The 19,685-nt window shown below is 39.4% G+C and overlaps 1 pseudogene across 1 annotated transcript; it reads left to right on the top strand.

Annotated features, from left to right (window-relative positions):
• Window positions 1-1,700: 1,700 nt before the first annotated feature.
• On the top strand, window positions 1,701-10,383 carry LOC306652444 (ankyrin repeat, SAM and basic leucine zipper domain-containing protein 1-like; annotated as a pseudogene). Its single transcript has 4 exons — window positions 1,701-2,243; window positions 2,281-2,336; window positions 9,168-9,234; window positions 10,054-10,383. The product of its transcript is annotated as an ankyrin repeat, SAM and basic leucine zipper domain-containing protein 1-like (transcript).
• The last annotated feature ends 9,302 nt before the right edge of the window (window positions 10,384-19,685 follow it).

Genomic DNA, 19,685 nt, shown 5'->3' on the forward strand with positions numbered 1-19,685 from the left:
CCAGATGACATTTCAAGTCCTTTGTGACTTAACTGCAGCTTACCTTTGCCTGCCTCAACCTGTAGACCTAGAAGCACTTAAGTGCTCGCATTTTTCTTTTCTTTCTTTTCTTCCTTCCTTCCTTCCTTCCTTTCTTTCTTTCTTTCTTTCTTTCTTTCTTTCTTTCTTTCTTTCTTTCTTTCTTTCTTTCTTTCTTTCTTTCTTTCTTTTACTTCAATAATGGGGATTGAATTCAAGACATTGTAACTCTCTAAAGCAGAGCTATACCCACAACTCATTTGAATTTTTTATTTTGAGACAAGGTCTTGCTAAGTTGCCCAGGCTGACCTGGAACTTGCTATTTTCCTGCCTCGGTCCCTGGAGTAACTGGGATTATAGGCATGTACCACTAGGCCAGGTGCTTGCAATTTCTTAATCCTTGTTGTGTGTGTGGGGGGGGGGGGGGGGGGGAGGGAATCAAGATGGTAGAAGTGAACCATGCTGCACTTTCCAACTTCTCTGTAATTTGAAATTGAAACAAGTAGAGAATACCCACGCATCAGAAGTATCTGGGGGAATACACTGAGGATAAATATCAAACTGAACGACTTGGAGAAACTCAGAAATTCTGATTACTGGAACCGTTGCTGAGAAAGGGTTAATCAGTTCCAAACTTTCACATGCTTCCAGGATAGGAAAGGCAGAGGGGTACCACAACAAACAGGGAGGGAAAGAGTGGCAAAATTGATAAGATTTCTCTGCAAACACCTGTAGAAGAGAATATTAGACTGAGTTTAACTGATAGAGAAACTGCACAGTGGGCTGGTATGGAATTTGCAGACATATTCCACTTTTCTTCATTTTAAGTGAAATACTATGATAGGAAGCCATTTTGGGAAGGTTGTGCCTTAGCTGATATAGCACCTAGGAATGCCTTAGGTGGGCAACACCTAGGAATGTTAAACTCAAGCATCTTTTTAATCCTGAAGATTGTTGCAAATTTTAGAATGGGCTAATGACTTTTAATTATACAGCAAGATCCCAGTGAGGGTGAGGACCACTGTGAACTGCTGTTCACCATAGCAACTGGAGCAGAGCTGCAGAGGGAGCAAAGCCAGAGCAGGGTGCCCTTCTTTGCCCAGACTCATGGTGCTTCACCCCAAACAGAGCATTGAGATCCTTGGACACATACATCTCCCCATCAGGTGGAAGAGGCCTGATGGCATCTCCTTTGAGTGGGCAGAAGTTGTTCAGTGACAACCCATAGTGATGCTTTCAAATGTACCTACCTTGGTGGATCCAGGCAAGGGCAGTGAGAATTGTGTTAATAGCACCTGGTGTGGACTTTTTTTCCTATAAGCATACACAGTGATTTCTTGTGCCAGAGTGGATTTTGGCCTCTGAACTACACAATCCATGGGACATGTTTGTGTTACCTGAGAAATCTCCAGCATGTGTGCCTGATGCAGAGCCATTAAGTAGACCAGGATACAATCCTGGACAAGGGAAGAAATAAAGATGCAGTGCCCAATCCCAGTATTGAGCCTGTTGATTCAGTTGTTACCTTCACCCCAAAGACTTTCAGAGATCATGTCTCAGTGACTTGAATATTTGTTATGCCCCGAGTCCTTCAGGGGTTCCTAATCTGGAAGTTCATGAAGAAAGTCTCGGAGAGCGGCTGTGTGGGCATGGCTATGGACACTGTAGTGGGCTCGTTCTAGGGTGTGGCGGTGGCTGACGGAGAGGAGAGTAGATAGCGAGGATGACGGCTGGCAGATCGGGTACCTTGACCCAGCCTCCCAGAAATTAAAAAGGCCGTTGCCTACAGAAGAAAAGAATGAAACTTTTTTAAGAAGGCATTGACCACTTGAGATACTTCCTTAGTGGAGGAGCTCCTGGATTCTGGCATTAGTGTACATTCCAGCTTTTGATATGGATGGACCCCTCTGATGTATGCTGCTAGTGTTGCCAATGTAGAGACGGTTCAGCTCCTTCTGGACAGAGGTGCTAATGCAAGCTTTGATAAGGGAGACCATTAAGTACGCTGCACAGAATGGCCACCCGCAGGTGGTTGCTCCCCTGGTTGCACATGGAGCAGAAGTGAATGGCCAGGATGAGAATGGTTATGTTGCTTTAACATGGGCAGCACGTCAAGGTCATAAAAATGTAGTTTTGAAGTTGCTTGAACTTGGAGCTAATAAAATGCTACAAACCAAAGATGGAAAGACACCAAGTGAGATTGCAAAAAGAAACAAACATCTTGAGTGCTGAGGATTGAACCCAGGGCCTTGTGCTTGTGAGATCTTCAACTTTCTTTCATTTGACTTTAAATCCATTGGAAGGAAAGGCTCAAGAGCGTGGTTTTCAAGATGGCGGCCTAGAGGGTGGCTGCATTTCATGTTGCTCCAGGACTCAGGATTCAAAAGAGAAGATATTGAGACACTTGAGACCAATTCAAAGCAGCCGGGTGACTCTCACCTGTTGGGAAGGCATCCCGGATGGGACGGTGGTCCCAGAACGCAGGGAACTTTGTGAAGTAGAGCTGCCGGCGAGACACCCATCCCCCCGCTGGAGCAGTGAACTCGGACAACTGGGAGTGCCGTAAAGGAGGCCGCTCGGCACAGCGCTGGGACTCGGAGCAACCACTGGGGCTCCGGCGGCTGCCCAGGGGAGGAGCGGCGAGGAGAGCTGTGTGGACTCAGAACACCGGGGCCTGACGTGAGGAGGAGGAGGAGGAAGAGGAGCGCGGCCACTTGGATTCGGAGTGACTACACCAGAGCTACAGGCGGTTGCCAGAGGAGAAGCTGCGCGGCGAGCTGTTTGGACTCAGACCACTTCTGAACACCAGGGCCTGCCCGGAGGAGTAGGAGGAGGAGGAGGAGGAGCGCGGCAGGTCGTTTGGACCCGCAGTAACTGCATTAGCGCTCCAGGCGGCTGCTCAGAGGAGAAGGCGAGTGGTGAGTTGTTTGGACTTAAAGTGACAGCTCCTGAACACAGGGGGGCTGCCTGGAGGAGAAGCGCGGTGGGTCACTTGGTCTCGAGTGGCCACACCAGAGCTCCGGGAGGTTGCCCAGAGGACCCGTGCAGCGGGTCACGTGGATTCAGAGCCACTCAGAGCGACCGCTCCTGAACACCCGGGGGGTTATCTGGAGAAGGAGGAGGAACGGGGAGGGTCACTTCAACTCGGAGTGATTGATTGCCCAGGGCTACGGGAGGTTGGTGGGAGGAGGAGGCACACAGTGAGTTTCTTGGACTCCTAGTGACCGCACCGAAATACTGGGCGGCTGTCTGGAGGAAGAGGCGCGTGGCCGGTCTCTGGGACTCAGAGCGATTGTACGGGGCCCCAGGTAGCTGCTCAGAGGAGGGGCCGCATAGCCAGGTGATTAGGTGCAGAGCAGGGTCCCAGGATCTAGGAGGCTTCTTGGTGGAAGAGCCACACAGAGACAGGCTTAGGGCTGAGCAAAGGTTCCAGGCCTGCAGGCAGATTCTCTGAGGAGGGGCAACCTAAGGAGATTCATCTGCGAAGGGTGAGGCTCCCAGGCCCAGGAGGTAGGGCCGGGCCCCTGAGAACTTTGCAGAGGAAGGCAGCCCAGCTCAGGCGGTAGCTGTAAACTGAGGGGAACCTCTAGGAGGGAACTGACCAGCGAGACCTCCCCACCGGGTGAGTCTTCCCTGCCAGGTGAGGTATCCCCACAAGGACAGTAAAACCAGAGACTCAGGCCCAAACAGGCCTTGCCTCAGCCTGCAGCCTAGGTCCCCATTGGATGACCATTGGTCAATAAGGGGAGGCACCTCTGCCCACTAGCAGGGATTATACCCCACCTGAAGGCCACCACTCCTAGAGAGGCAGCTTCCTTGTGGAGCACCGCATTATCAACTTCCTCCAAGATTTCAGCCTACTGAAGGCTAAGGGGGGGATATAAATAGAAATCTTCAGGGACATTGTAAGTCAATAGAGGAAATCTGCAATATCTCAGCGGTCCACTGATACCTGAACAATATGAGAAAACAAGGAAAGAAAATGCTGCAAACAAATCTAGATGTTACATCAGTAAAACCCAATGACAGCAAGGCAGAAGAAATGACAGAAAAGGAGTTCAGAATGTACATAATTAAAATGATCAGAGAAGCAAACAATGAGATGAAAGAGCAAATGCACACACTGAATGATGAGATAAAAGAGCAAATGCAAGCATTGAATGATTGCACCAATCGACAATTAAAAGAGCAAATACAGGAAGCAAAAGATCATTTCAATAAAGAGTTAGAAATATTGAAAAAAAACCAAACAGAAATCCTTGAAATGATGAAAACAATAAACCAAATTAAGAAATCCATAGAAAGCATATCCAGTAGGATAGAACACCTGGAAGACAGAACCTCAGACATTGAAGACAAAATATTTAACCTTGAAAACAAAGTAGAACAAACAGAGAAGATGGTAAGAAATCATGAACAGAATCTACAAGAACAATGGGATATCATGAAAAGGCCAAATTTAAGAATTATTGGGATTGAGGAAGGCCTAGAGAAATAAGCCAAAGGAATGAACAATTTATTCAATGAAATAATATCAGAAAATTTCCCAAATCTGAAGAATGAAATGGAAAATCAAGTTCAAGGGGCTTATAGGACTCCAAATACACAAAATTACAACAGACCTACACCAAGGCACATTATAATGAAAATACCTAACATACAAAATAAAGACAGAATTTTAAAGGCTGTGAGAGAAAAGAACCAAATTACATTCAGGGGGAAACCAATACGGATATCAGCAGATTTTTCAATCCAGACCCTAAAAGCTAGAAGGGCCTGGAACAACATTTTTCAAGCCCTGAAAGAAAATGGATGCCAACCAAGAATCTTATACCCAGCAAAACTTACTTTCAAATTTCACGATGAAATAAAATCCTTCCATAATAAACAAAAGCTAAAGGAATTTACAAAAAGAAAGCCAGCATTACAGAACATTCTCAGCAAAATATTCCATGAGGAAGAGATAAAAAACAAAGAAGCAAATCAGCAAAGGGAGGAATTATCCTAAAGGAATTGTCAAATAAAGGAGGAAACAAGTTGTGTCAAACAAATAAATAAATAAAATTTAAAAAATGAACCAAATGACCAGGAAAGCAAATCATATCTCTATAATAACCCTGAATGTTAATGGCCTGAATTCATCAATCAAAAGACATATACTGGCAGATTGGATTAAAAAGAAAGATCCAACAATATGTTGCCTGCAAGAAACTCACCTCATAGAAAAAGATACCCATAGACTAAAGGTGAAAGGGTGGGGAAAAACATACCTTCCACATGGACTCAGCAAAAAAGCTGGAGTATCCATCCTCATTTCCGATAATGTGGACTTCAAGCCAAAGTTAGTCAGAAGGGATAAAGAAGGTCATTTCATACTGCTTAAAGGAAGCATAAATCAGCAAGATATAACAATCATAAACATCTATGCCCCCAACAGTGGCTCATCCATGTAAGTCAAACAAATCCTTCTCAATTTCAGAAACCAAATAGACCATAAACAGTAATACTAGGTGATTTTAACTCGCCTCTCTCACCACTGGACAGATCTTCCAGACAAAAATTGAACAAAGAGACCATAGATCTGAATAACACAATCAATAATTTAGACTTAACGGACATTAATAGAATATACCATCCAACCAAGAGCGAATATACTTTCTTCTCAGCAGCACGTGGATCCTTCTCTAAAATAGACCACAAAGCTAATGTTAGCAAATACAAGAAGATAGAGACACTAGCATGTATTCTATCATATCATAACGGTTTGAAGTTAGAAATAAATGAAAGAGTAAAACACAGAAACTATTCCAACATCTGGAGATTAAACAATATGCTATTATATGATGAATGGATAACAAAAGATATTAGGAAGGAAATTAAAAAATTCTTAGAGGTAAATGAGAACAAAGAAACATCATATCAAAATCTCTGGGACACTATGAAAGCAGTACTTAGATGGAAATTTATTTCATGGAGCGCATTTAATAAAAGAAGTAAAACTCAACAAATAAACGACCTAACACTACAGCTCAAAGCCCTAGAAAAAGAAGAACAGAACAGCACCAAAAGTAGTAGAAGACAGGAAATAGTTAAACTCAGAGCTGAAATCAATGAAATTGAAACAAAAGAAACAACAAAAAATTGATAAAATAAGTAGTTGGTTCTTCGAAAAAATAAACAAAATTGATAAACCTTTAGCCACACTAACAAAGAGAAGACGAGAGAAAACCCAAATCACTAAAATTTGGAATGAACAAGGAAATATCACAACAGACACGATTGAAATACAAAACATAATTAGAAGCTATTTTGAAAATCTATACTCCAACAAAATAGAAAATTTCGAAGACATCAACAGGTTTCTAGAGACATATGAATTGCCTAAACTGAACGAGGAGGACATACACAATTTAAATAGACCAATTTCAAGTACTGAAATAGAAGAAGTCATCAAAAGCCTACCAACAAAGAAAAGTCCGGGACCAGATGGGTTTTCAGCCGAGTTCTACAAAACCTTTAAGGAAGAGCTCATTCCAATACTTCTCAAAGTATTCCATAAAATAGAAGAGGAGGGAACCCTCCCAAACTCATTCTATGAAGCCAATATCACACTGATACCTAAACCAGACAGAGACACATTGAGGAAAGAAAATTTCAGACCAATATCCTTAATGAACATCGACGCAAAAATTCTCAACAAAATTTTAGCAAATCGCATACAAAAACATATTAAAACGATAGTGCACCATGATCAAGTGGGTTTCATCCCAGGGATGCAAGGTTGGTTCAACATCAGGAAATCAATAAACGTAATTCACTATATCCATACACTTAAAGTCAAGAATCACATGATTATTTCAATAGATGCAGAAAAAGCATTTGATAAAATTCAGCACCCCTTCATGCTCAAAACACTAGAAAAAATAGGGATAGTGGGAACATTCCTTAACATTGTAAAGGCCATTTATGCTAAGCCCATGGCTAATATCATTCTAAATGGTGAAAAACTGAAAGCATTCCCCCGAAAAACTGGAACAAGGCAGGGATGCCCTCTTTCACCACTTCTATTCAACATCGTTCTTGAGATTCTGGCCAGAGCAATTAGACAAACCAAAGAAATTAAAGGGATACGAATTGGAAAAGAACAACTCAAAGTATCCCTGTTCGCTGATGACATGATTATATATTTAGAGGAACCTGGAAATTCCACCAGAAAACTCTTAGAACTCATAAGTGAATTCAGTAAAGTAGCAGGTTACAAGATCAATGCTCATAAATCCAACGCATTTTTATACATAAGTGATGAATCTTCAGAAAGAGAAATTAGGAAAACTACCCCATTCACAATAGCCTCGAAAAAAATAAAATACTTGGGAATCAATCTCACAAAAGAGGTGAAAGACCTCTACATGAGAACTATACAACACTAAAGAAAGAAATTAAAGAACACCTTAGAAGATGGAAAGATCTTCCATGTTCTTGGATAGGAAGAATTAATATTGTCAAAATGGCCATACTACCTAAAGTGCTATACAAATTCAATGCAATTCCAATTAATATCCCAATGATGTACCTTACAGAAGTAGAGCAAGCAATTATGAAATTCATCTGGAAGAATAAGAAACCCAGAATAGCTAAAGGAATCCTTAGCAGGAAGAGTGAAGCAGGGGGTATCGCAATACCAGATCTTCAACTCTACTACAAAGCAATAGTACCAAAAATGGCATGGTATTGGTACCAAAATAGAGAGGGAGATCAATGGTACAGAATAGAGGACATGGACACAAACCCAAATAAATACAATTTTCTCATACTAGACAAAGGTGCCAAAAATATGCAATGGAGAAAAGATAGCCTCTTCAACAAATGGTGCTGGGAGAATTGGAAATCCATATGCAACAGAATGAAACTAAACCCATATCTCTCACCATGCACGAAACTAAACTCAAAATGGATTAAGGACCTCGGAATCAGACCAGAGACCCTGCAGAGTATAGAAGAAAAAGTAGATCCAAGTCTTCACCTTGTTGGTCTAGGATCAGACTTCCTTAACAGGACTCCCATAGCACAAGAAATAAAAGCAAGAATCAATAACTGGGATAGATTCAAACTAAAAAGCTTTCTCTCAGCAATGGAAACTATCAGCAATGTGAAGAAAGAGCCTACAGAGTGGGAGAAAATCTTTGCCAATCATGCTTCAGATAGAGCACTAATCTCCAGAATCTATAAAGAACTCAAAAAACTCTACTCCAAGAATTCAAATAATCCAGTCGACAAATGGGCGAAGGAAATGAATAGACACTACACAGAAGAAGATCTACAAGCAATCAACAAACATATGGAAAAATGTTCAACATCTTTCGTAATAAGAGAAATGCAAATCAAAACCACCCTAAGATTCCATCTCACCCCAATTAGAATGGCGATTATCAAGAATACGAGCAACAACAGGTGTTGGCGAGGATGTGGGGAGAAAGGTACACTCATACATTGCTGGTGGGACTGCAAATTAGTGCAGCCACTCTGCAAAGCAGTGTGGAGATTCCTTAGAAAACTTGGAATGGACCCTCCATTTGACCCAGCTATCCCACTCCTTGGCCTATACCCAAAGGACTTAAAATCAGCATACTACAGAGATACAGCCACATCAATGTTCATAGCTGCTCAATTCACAATAGCCAGACTGTGGAATCAACCTAGATGCCCTTCAATTGATGAGTGGATAAACAAACTGTGGTATATATATACAATGGAATATTACTCAGCCATAAAGAATGATAAAATTATGGCATTTGCAGGCAAATGGATGAAATTGGAGAATATCATGCTAAGTGAGATAAGCCAATCTCAAAAAGCCAAAGGACGAATGATATCGCTGATAAGTGGAGGATGACACATAATGGGGGGGAGGGAAGGGTTTGAGTTAGGGTTAGGAAGGGGGGCAAGTATGGAGGAAGGAAGTACTGTATAGAGGGTAAAGAGGGCTGGGAGGGGTGGGGGGAAGGGAAAAAATTACAGAATGAATCAAACAACAATACCCTACGTAAATTTATGATTACACCAATGGTATGCCTTTACGCCACGTACAAGCAGAGAAACAACATGTATCCCATTTGTTTACAATAAAAAAAAAAAAAGAAAGGCTCAAGAGCTAACTAAAGAAGAGGCTATTTGTAAACAATTGACAGCAGATTCTGATAAAGGAAAAATATTTGGGTAACATATTTTAGTTCAAAAGAATTCCTGCAAATAAGTTAAAAATGCATGCTTTTACTACTTATTCTAAATATAATGATCTATTTAAGATATATGATATTTTATATTTGACAAGCATTTTTAAATATCACTTAGAAATGTCTGGGTTTTAGGTGTATTGGTCTCCATAATTTTAGAGAGTTTTATATATGTGTACCAATATTAATCATAACAACTTTGATTTTAAATGTAAACTTAGTAAAATATAAGTAAAATGTATTTTAAGGGATTCAGCATATGCGGTTAGTATTGAAACTGTATTATCCCTCGCATTCTGAGTATTTTAAGCACATTACTAATTGTTTAAGCTAAAACTAAAAATATTTTTCCTGAGCACTATTGTTCATTATACAATTAGAAACCATTTTCTACCCCATATAAAGTTGTTCAATAATTCTTACTTATCAAAATTAAAGAGATTTTTACATGCAGATATTGAATATTTTCATTCTTAGGAAAGATGAGCTACACTTTGCCGTCACCCATTTCCTCTGATATCATTGCTTAGGAAAGCCTGCTGTGAGTTGAGAGAATCGCTCAGTGGTTTGCTTTGCTTAGCATTTACAAAGCCCTGGATTCAGTTCCAACCCAGGTGGGTGAGAAAAGAATTAACACTTGCTCAATCCTTGATACAGCATCAAATCTGGAGTGTACATTTACAAATATATTCTATATGAATTCATTCCTACTTTTCTAATTTTTTCTTTGAAATATGTGTATATTTATTATTTGTACATTGATAGTCTGTTCTGAAATTGACATTGCTATAAATATGTGTAGTTCATACACAGCATTTGGGGATCTGGAAATATTTTTACATGGTCTTGGACTGGAACAGATGACAGACTTACTAAAGTTTGGGATTACCAATAAAGATCAGCAGGTAATTCTGGCTGCTGTTAAAGAACCAGAAGTAGAAGAGATAAATTTTGGAGAGTTACCTGAAGTGGCAAAGTTGGAAATCAGCTGCAAAATGAATGGGAAAATGATCCAACTCGTATACCATTAATGGAAGAAGTATCTACATGGAAGAGTAGAATTTTGAAGAGGACAGCTATTACAATATGTGGACTTGGGCTGATTCTTTTCATTTGCAAGCTAAAATTTCAGAGAAAAAGCCCTAATATTTGTTTTTAAATTATGTATGTACATCTTATTCAAATCATCCTCATATTGCTTTTAATAACCATCTGTGGTACAATATCATTTCATTCTTTGCCTATAATCCATAGGAAAATTACGATAATATAAAGCAGAGAATTTTTCTTTAGAAAGTGATTTTTCAATTTGAGTTGTAAATATAGTCTATTATATTTTGTTAATTTTGATCAAGCAGTAAATTATACCTAATCATTTAGTTTGAACATTCAACTAAATTACATTCAAAATAAAAGTTTCATCTAAAAAAAAAAAAAAGAAAGTCTCTTAATTAGGTCTTCTGAATGGTAAATTTTAATTTCACTTGTATGGTTTTCTTTGGTGATTAGTTTTGATTACCCTCATTAATTGTGACTGCATAATTTTATACACATTTATGGTGTTTCTTTCTTTCTTTTTGTTGTGGTGCTGGGGATTGAACCCAGGGCTTTGTGCATGTTAAGCAAGCACTCTACCAACTGAGCTATATCCCCAGCCCTCTTTATCCCCAGCCCTCTTTTTTTTCATCTCCCTCTCCCCCTCCCTTTTTTTCTTTCTTTCTCTTTTTTTGCCTTAAGGTTTTTTAAAATTTATTTTTGTTGTAAACAAATGGGACACATGTTGTTTCTCTGTTTGTACATGAAGTAGAGGCATACCATTTGTGTAATCATACATTTATATAGGGTAATGGTGTTTGATTCATTCTGGGTATTTTTTTCCTTCCCCTCCCCACCCCTCTTTTCCCTCTATACAGTCCCTCCTTCCTCCATTCCTGCCCCCTCCCACCCCCCATTATGTGTCATCATCCACTTATCAGTGAGATCATTCATCCTTTGGCTTTTTGAGATTGGCTTATCTCACTTAGCATGATATTCTCCAATTTCATCCATTTGCCTGCAAATGCCATCATTTTTTTGATGCTTTACTTTGTTTACTTTCTGATTTAGCCTTTTCTTCCTTCTCTTTTCTATGTTCTGTATAATTTGAAATGAATTCTATATCCTTTTCTTGTTTTTCTTTTTGTTGTGTTTTTGTTTTCCTGTTTCTTTTTTTCCCTTATTTTTCTATGTTCTGTATAGTTTAAAATTATTTTAAACTTTTCTGACAGTACTGGGGATTGAACCCAGGTACACTCTGCTGCTGAGCTACATCCATAACCCTTTTTAATTTTATCTTTTACTTTTGAGATGGGGTCCTTCAGAGAGGCCCAGACTGGCCTTGGACTTGCCATCCTCCTGCCTGTGTCTTCAGACTGGCTGGGATTTCACCAATAAACTAATTTTACATTACTTATTGCCTAATTTCTTAAACATTTTCTATATTATTATTCCTCATGTATCCTCCTTGATCAGTTAAGGGGTAGAAAATTCAGTTAGTTTTTATAATACAGTAATATATGTTTTCTTGTCAAATTATCACCATTACTAATGGTAACAGTGGAAGAGATAGCCATCTCAACAGATGTATAAATCTCAACATAGAAATATAGAAAACATGAGAAACAAGGTAATAAGATGACTCCAAATAATTGAACACATGGATAACAAAGTGGAGGAAATGTCAGATAAATATTTCAAAAAACTGATTGCTAAAATAATCAATGAATTAAAAGAACAAAGGAAGGAATTAAGGGACACAATAGGATATGAAAGATCATTTCTATAGAGGTTCTGAAAAAGAACCAAACAGATATTTTAGAAATGAAAATCACAATAAGTCAAATAAAAACTCAGTTGAAAGTCTCTCTAACAGACTGGCCAAGTAAAAGACAGGGCTCAGAAACAAAGTAGATGAACTGGAACATTTGGGCTGTAATAAAAGAAAAAAAAAAATAAAAGAAGAAACTATGATCAGAATATGAAAAGAACTTAGGAACATTAAGTGACTTAATTTAAGGCTAATTGATATGGAGGAAGGAGAAGAGATACAGGCTAATGGCACTGATACCTATTTAGCAAAATACTAGCAGAAAATTCTCCAAACCTTGGGAATGAGATGGACATTCAGTTATGGGAGACATTTAGAACCCTAAAATAACAACACCAAAAAAGAAACTCCCCAAAACAAATTATAGTTAAAATGCCAAAGTAAAGAGCACAAGGAAACATCCAAGTCACTTATAAAGGCAAACCAATTAGAATAACAAATTCCCCAGCAGAAACCCTAAAGACCAAGAAGGATTGGAGTTATGTATTTCAATTCCTGGAGGAAAAAAAAGTGCCAACCTAGACTCCTATACCCAGCATTTTTCAGAATTAAAGGAAAAATGAAACCATCCAAGATAAGCATAAACAAAAGGAATTCATGACCACAAAAGCAGCATTGCAGAAGATATTTAAGGGGATCCTACACACAGAAGAAGATTTAAAACAACAACAACAACAAAGAGAGCTCGGGGAAGAATAAATCTCACTAGGAGAATAGATAGGCAAATGAGAATTAGAATGAAATCAAATATTAGTAATAAAACAAAATGACAGGAAGTCATACATTCATCTCTATAATAACGCTGAATGTAACTGGTCTAAATTTTCCAATTAAAAGAAATAGTAGGCAGATTGGCTCTGAAAACAAGACTCAACTATATGTTACCTTCAAAAGACACACCTAATTGACAAAGACATCCACAGACTTAAAGTGAAAAAATGAAAAATGATATTCCATTCAAATGTAGTCTGAAAGAAAACAAGTGTCTACTCAGAATAGACAAAGTCACCTTGGTGAAGGGAACAAAATCCAGTAAGAAACTATAATGATTAAATATTTCTTCTTCAAATATCAGTACACATAATTACATAAGACAAACCCTATTTGACATAAAGGCTTAGACTGATCCCAAAACAATAATAGTAGTAGGTGAGTTCAGTTCACCTCTCTCACTAATAGACAAAACATCCAGACATAAAATCAACAAAGGTACTACAGAGTTAAAATATACTATAGCTCAAATGGAATTAGCAGAACATCTACAGAACATTTCATTCAACAACAACTGAATACATTTTCTTTTCAGCTTCTCATGAAACCATCTCCAAACTGGATCATATTTTACACCCCAAAGCAAGTTTTAGAAAATACAAAACAGTTGAAATAATTCCTTTCATATTTTCAGATCATAATGGAATTAAGTTAGAAATCAACAGCAGAAAATAGACAAGCACATGGATTTTGAGCAATACATTTTGAATGATGAGTGGTCATCAAAGAAATCAGGGGAGAAATTTAAAAATTCTTAGTGTCCAGCAAGAACAGAGATACAACATATCAGAATCTCTGGGATACAGTGAAAGCTGTTCTAGGATAGCTATGAGTGTGTGTATTTTTTTAAAAATCAGAAAGACCCCAAATAACCCAAGATTATATCTTTTCATCCTTTTTGTTTGTTTGTTTTTAGTTGCCAATGGACCTTTATTTTATTTATTCATATGTGGTGCTGAGGATCAAATCCAGTGCCTCACACATGCTAAGCAAGTGCACCACCACTGGGCTGCAACCCTAGCCCACAAGATTGCATCTTGATGTATTGCAAAAACAAGAACAAACTGATCCCAAAACCAGTGAAAGGGGAGGAATAATAAAGACCCGAGTAGAGATTAAAGACAGAGAATTTAAAAAAAACAATACAAGTAAACTCAAAGTGTATCAAAGTCCTAAGAATTAGATCAGAAACTTTGCAACTGCCAGAAGAAAACAGTCCAACATATTGGTACAGTCACTGCCTTCTTTAAAAAGAATTCTACAACTCAAAAAAATAAAACCAAGAATCAATAAGTAGAATGGTATCCAATTTAAAAACTTCTGCATAGCAAAGGAAACAAGAGCATGAATAGAGAGCCTACAAAATGGAAGATCTTTGCCAGCTGCTTCTCAGATGGGGAATTAATAACTAAAATATATAAAGAACTAAAAAAATTAACACCAAACCCCTCCCAAAGTATACAATCAATAATTGGGTAAGAAGAACTAAACAGACATTTCTTAAAAGAAGAAACACAAATGGTTAACACATATATGAAAAAAATGTTCAACATCCCTAGTGATCAGGAAAATGCAAATCAAAATTTCAGTGGTATTTTATCTCACTCCAGTCAGAATGGCATTCATCAAGAATATGAATAATAATAATAAATGTTAGAAAGGATGTGGAGGAAAAGGTACTCTCATACATTGTTGGTGGTGTTGCAAATTAGTACAACTACTTTGGAAAGCAGTATGGAGATTCCTCAAAAGACTAGGAATGGAGCCACCATATGGCCTAGCTATCCCACTACTTGGTATTTATCCAAAAGAACTAAAATCAGCATATTATAGTGATACAGGCACATCAGTGTTCATATAAGTGCAGTTCACAATATCCAAGTCATGGAATCAGTCCAGGTACCTGTCAACAGATGATTGGAAGAAGAAATTGTGGTGCATACACAATTGAGTTCTACTCAGCCATAAAGAAGAATGAAATTACAGCATTCGCTGTTCAATGGATGGAACTGGAGAATATCATGCTAAGTAAAGTAAGCCAGACTCAGAAAGTCAAGGATTAAATGTTTTCTCTCACATGCAGAAGCTAGAGCGAAGTGGGGGATTCCATGAAAACTGAAGGGAAATCAGTGGAGTAGAGGAAGAGGACAGAGAGGAAGGGAGAAGAGACTGGAAAACAGGAATTGAGGAATGAAATTGACCAAATTTTGCTATGTACATATATGAATTCTGTGAATTTCATCTTTCTATATATCTATAAGGCAACAATTTATATATATATGTATATATATATATATTTATTTATAAATGAACAGAAGGAAGACCAATAGAGTAGAGGGTGAGAAACATGGGAGAGAGAAGAGGAGTGAAGGAGGAAGTACTGGAGACTGAAGTGGAGCAAATTATAGTCCATACATGTATGATTATGTCAGAATGAACTCCAATATTTTGTATAACTGTAATGCACTAATAAAAACATTTTTAAAAGAAAAATACAAAAGATCAATGAAGTAAAGAGTTTTCTCTTTGAAAATATAAACAAGAATGATAAATAAGGGTTTAACATTTAGCCAAACTACCGAAAGAAAGAGACAGAAGATCAAATTAATAAAATCAGAGATGTAAAACGAGATATTATAAAAGACACCACTGAAATCCAGATGATCATTGAGGACTATTTTGAAAGCTTACATTCAAGTAAATTGGGAAATATAAAAGAAGTGAATAAATTTCTAGATACCAAAATGTCTAGATTTATGAAAACTGAACCAAGAATATATAGAAAACCTAAGCAGACCAATAACAAGCAATGAAATTGACATGTAATGAAAGACCTTCCAACAAGAAAAGCCCTGGACCAGATAAATTCTAAACTGAATTCTATCAGATATTTATTTAAAGAATAATTAATGTCAATGCTCTTTAAATTATTCCATTAAATAGAAAGGGTGGGAATACTTCCAAATGCATTTGACGAAGCCAGCATAGCCCTGATTCCAAAACCACATAAGAACACTTCAAAGAATGACAACTACAGATTAATATACTTGATGAATATATATGAAAAATCCTTAATACAATATTAGCTAATTGGATTCAATAACACAAAAAAAAAGCTCACACACCATGATTAAGTTGATGGTTCAACATACACAAATCAATAAATGTAATACACCACACAAATAGAGCCAAAAGAGTTTCCAGGCTTGGTGGTGCACTCCTGTAATCCCAAAGGCTTGGAATCTCAGCTCCCAGGAGGACACCAAGTTTAAGGCCAGCCTCATCAATTTAGAGAGGCCCTAAGCTAAGTTGATAGCAAGACCCTATCCCTGAATAAAAAATAAAAAAGGCTAGGGATGTGGCTCAGTGGTTAAGTGCCCTTAGGTCCTAGGTTCAATCCCTCGTACAAAAAAAAAAAAAAAAAAAAAAAAAAAAAACAACAAAAAAAAAACAAAACAGAATCAAGGACAAAAGTTGCATGATCATGTAAAGAGATGCAGAAGAAACCTGCATAATCCAAGACCTCTGCATGATAAAAACTAGAGATAGAGGGAACTTACCTCAACATCACAAAAACCATATAGTATAAACCCAAAGCCAACATCATGTTGAATGGGGGAAAACTGAAAGCATTTCCTAGAAGATCAGGAATAAGACAAGGACATCTATTCCCATCACCCCTGTTCAATGTAGTTCTTGAAATTTTAGCCACATCAATTAGGCAAAGGAAAGAAATAAAAGGGATATAAATAGAAACGGAAGAAGTCAAATGATCCCTGTTTGCAGACATGATCCTGTACTGAGAAGACACAAAGCCTCCACTAGAAGACTTCTAAGATCTGATAAATTCAGCTAAGTAGCAGGATACAAGATCAACATACAAAAGTCAATAGATGTTTTCTGTATATTGATGATGAATCTGCTGAAAAAGAAATCAAGAAAACAATTCTTTTCATGAAAGCTTAAACAAAAGTCCTTAAAAATGAATCAATCCAAGGAGTTGAGGAACTGAGGAACCTCTACAAGAAAATTTCCAGAATGCTAAAAAAAGAAATATAAGTTTCAAGATGGTGGCCTAGAGGGTGGCTGCATTTCATGTTGCTCCAGGACTCAGGATTCAAAAGAGGAGATATTGAGAGACTTGGGACCAACTCAAAGCAGTCAGGTGAGTCTCTCCCATTGGGGAGGCGTCCTGGATGGGGCGGTAGTCCCAGAACGCAGGGAACTTTGTGAAGTAGAGCTGCCGGCGAGACGCCCCGCCCCCCGCTGGAGCAGTGAACTCGGACAACTGGGAGCGTCGTAAAGGAGGCCGCTCAGCACAGCGCTGGGACCCGGAGCAACCATTGGGGCTCTGGTGGCTGCCCAGGGGAAGAGCGGCGAGGAGAGCTGTGTGGACTCAGAACACCGGGGCCTGCCCTGAGGAGGAGGAGGAGGAGCGTGGCCACTTGGATTTGGAGTGGCTATACCAGAGCTACAGGCGGTTGCCAGAGGAGGAGCTGCATGGCGAGCTGTTTGGACTCAGACCACTTCTGAACTCCAGGGCCTGCCAGGAGGAGTAGGAGGAGGAGGAGGAAGAGCACGGCGGGTCATTTGGACTCGCAGTGACGGCATTAGAGCTCCAGGTGGCTGCTCAGAGGAGGAGGCGATTGGTGAGTTGTTTGGACTTAAAGCAACCACTCCTGAACACAGGGGGGCTGCCTGGAGGAGGAGTGCGGTGGGTCGCTTGGTCTCGAGTGGCTGCACCAGAGCTCCGGGCGGTTGCCCAGGGGACGCGTGCAGCGGGTCACGTGGATTCAGAGCCACTCACAGCGACCGCTCCTGAACACACGGGGGGTTACCTGGAGGAGGAGGAGGAACAGGGAGGGTCACTTGGACTGAGACTGATTGCCCACGGCTACAGGACGTTGGTGGGAGGAGGAGGCATGCAGTGAGTTGCTTGGACTCCTAGTGACCGCACCGGAATACTGGGTGGCTGTCAGGAGGAAGAGGCGTGTGGCGGGTCTCTGGGACTCAGAGCGATTGTATGGGGCCCCAGGTGGCTGCTCAGAGGAGGGGCCACATAGCCAGGCGATTAGGTGCAGAGCAGGGTCCCAGGATCTAGGAGGCTTCTTGGTAGAAGAGCCCCACAGAGACACGCTTAGGGGTGGAGCGAAGGTTCCAGGACTGCGGGCAGATTCTCTGAGGAGGGGCAGCCTAAGGAGATTCATCTGCGAAGGGTAAGGCTCCCAGGCCCAGGAGGTAGGGCCGGGCCCCTGGGAACTTTGCAGAGGAAGGCAGCCCAGCCCAGGTGGTAGCTGTAAATTGAGGGGAACCTCTAGGAGGGAACTGACCAGCGAGACCTCCCCACTGGGTGAATCTTCCCTGCTGGGTGAGGTTTCCCACCAGGACGGTAAAACGAGAGACACAGGCCCAAACAGGCCTTGCCTCAGCCCGCAGCCTAGTTTCCCTTTGGATGACCATTGGTCAACAAGTGGAGGCACCTCTGCCCACTACCAGGGAATATACCCCACCTGAAGGCCACCACTCCTAGAGAGGCAGCTTCCTTGTGGAGCACCGCATTATCAACTGCCTCCAAGACTTCAGCCTACTGAAGGCTAAGAAAGGATATATATAGAAATCTTCAGGGACATTGTAAGTCAATAGAGGAAATCTGCAATATCTCAGCGGTCCACTGATACCTGAACAATATGAGAAAACAAGGAAAGAAAATGCTGCAAACAAATCTAGATGTTACAACAATAAAACCCAATGACAGCATGGCAGGAGAAATGACAGAAAAGGAGTTCAGAATGTACATAATTAAAATGATCAGGGAAGCAAACGATGAGATGAAAGAGCAAATGCATACACTGAATGATGAGATGAAAGAACAAATGCAGGCATTCAATGATTGCACCAATCGACAGTTAAAAGAGCAAATACAGGAAGCAAAGGATCATTTCAGTAAAGAGTTAGAGATATTCAAAAAAAACAAACAGAAATACTTGAAATGAAGGAAACAATAAACCAAATTAAGAACTCCATAGAAAACATATCAAGTAGGATAGAACACCTGGAAGACAGAACCTCAGAAATTGAAGACAAAATATTTAACCTTGAAAACAAAGTTGAACAAACAGAGAAGATAGTAAGAAATCATGAACAGAATCTACAAGAGCTATGGGATATCATGAAAAGGCCAAATTTAAGAATGATTGGGATTGAGGAAGGATAAGAGAAACAAACCAAAGAAATGAACCATCTATTCAATGAAATAATATCAGAAAATTTCCCAAATCTGAAGAATGAAATGGAAAATCAAGTTCAAGAGGCTTATAGGACTCCAAATACACAAAATTACAACAGACCCACACCAAGGCACATTATTATGAAAATACCTAACATACAAAATAAAGACAGAATTTTAAAGGCTGTGAGAGAAAAGAACCAAATTACATTCAGGGAGAAACCAATATGGATATCAGCAGATTTTTCAATCCAGACCCTAAAAGCTAGAAGGGCCTGGAACAACATTTTTCAAGCCCTGAAAGAAAATGGATGCCAACCAAGAATCTTATACCCAGCAAAACTTACCTTCAAATTTGAAGATGAAATAAAATCCTTCCATGATAAACAAAAGCTAAAACAATTTACAAAAAGAAAGCCAGCATTACAGAACATTCTCAGCAAAATATTCCATGAGGAAGAGATGAAAAACAAAGAAGCAAATCAGCAAAGGGAGGAAATATCCTAAATGAATTGTCAAATAAAGGAGGAACCAAGTTGTGTCAAACAAATAAATGAATAATATTTAAAAA

The sequence above is a fragment of the Sciurus vulgaris genome (assembly GCF_902686455.1).
Source record: "Sciurus vulgaris genome assembly, contig: HiC_scaffold_22_arrow_ctg1, whole genome shotgun sequence".
Lineage (NCBI taxonomy): Eukaryota > Metazoa > Chordata > Mammalia > Rodentia > Sciuridae > Sciurus > Sciurus vulgaris.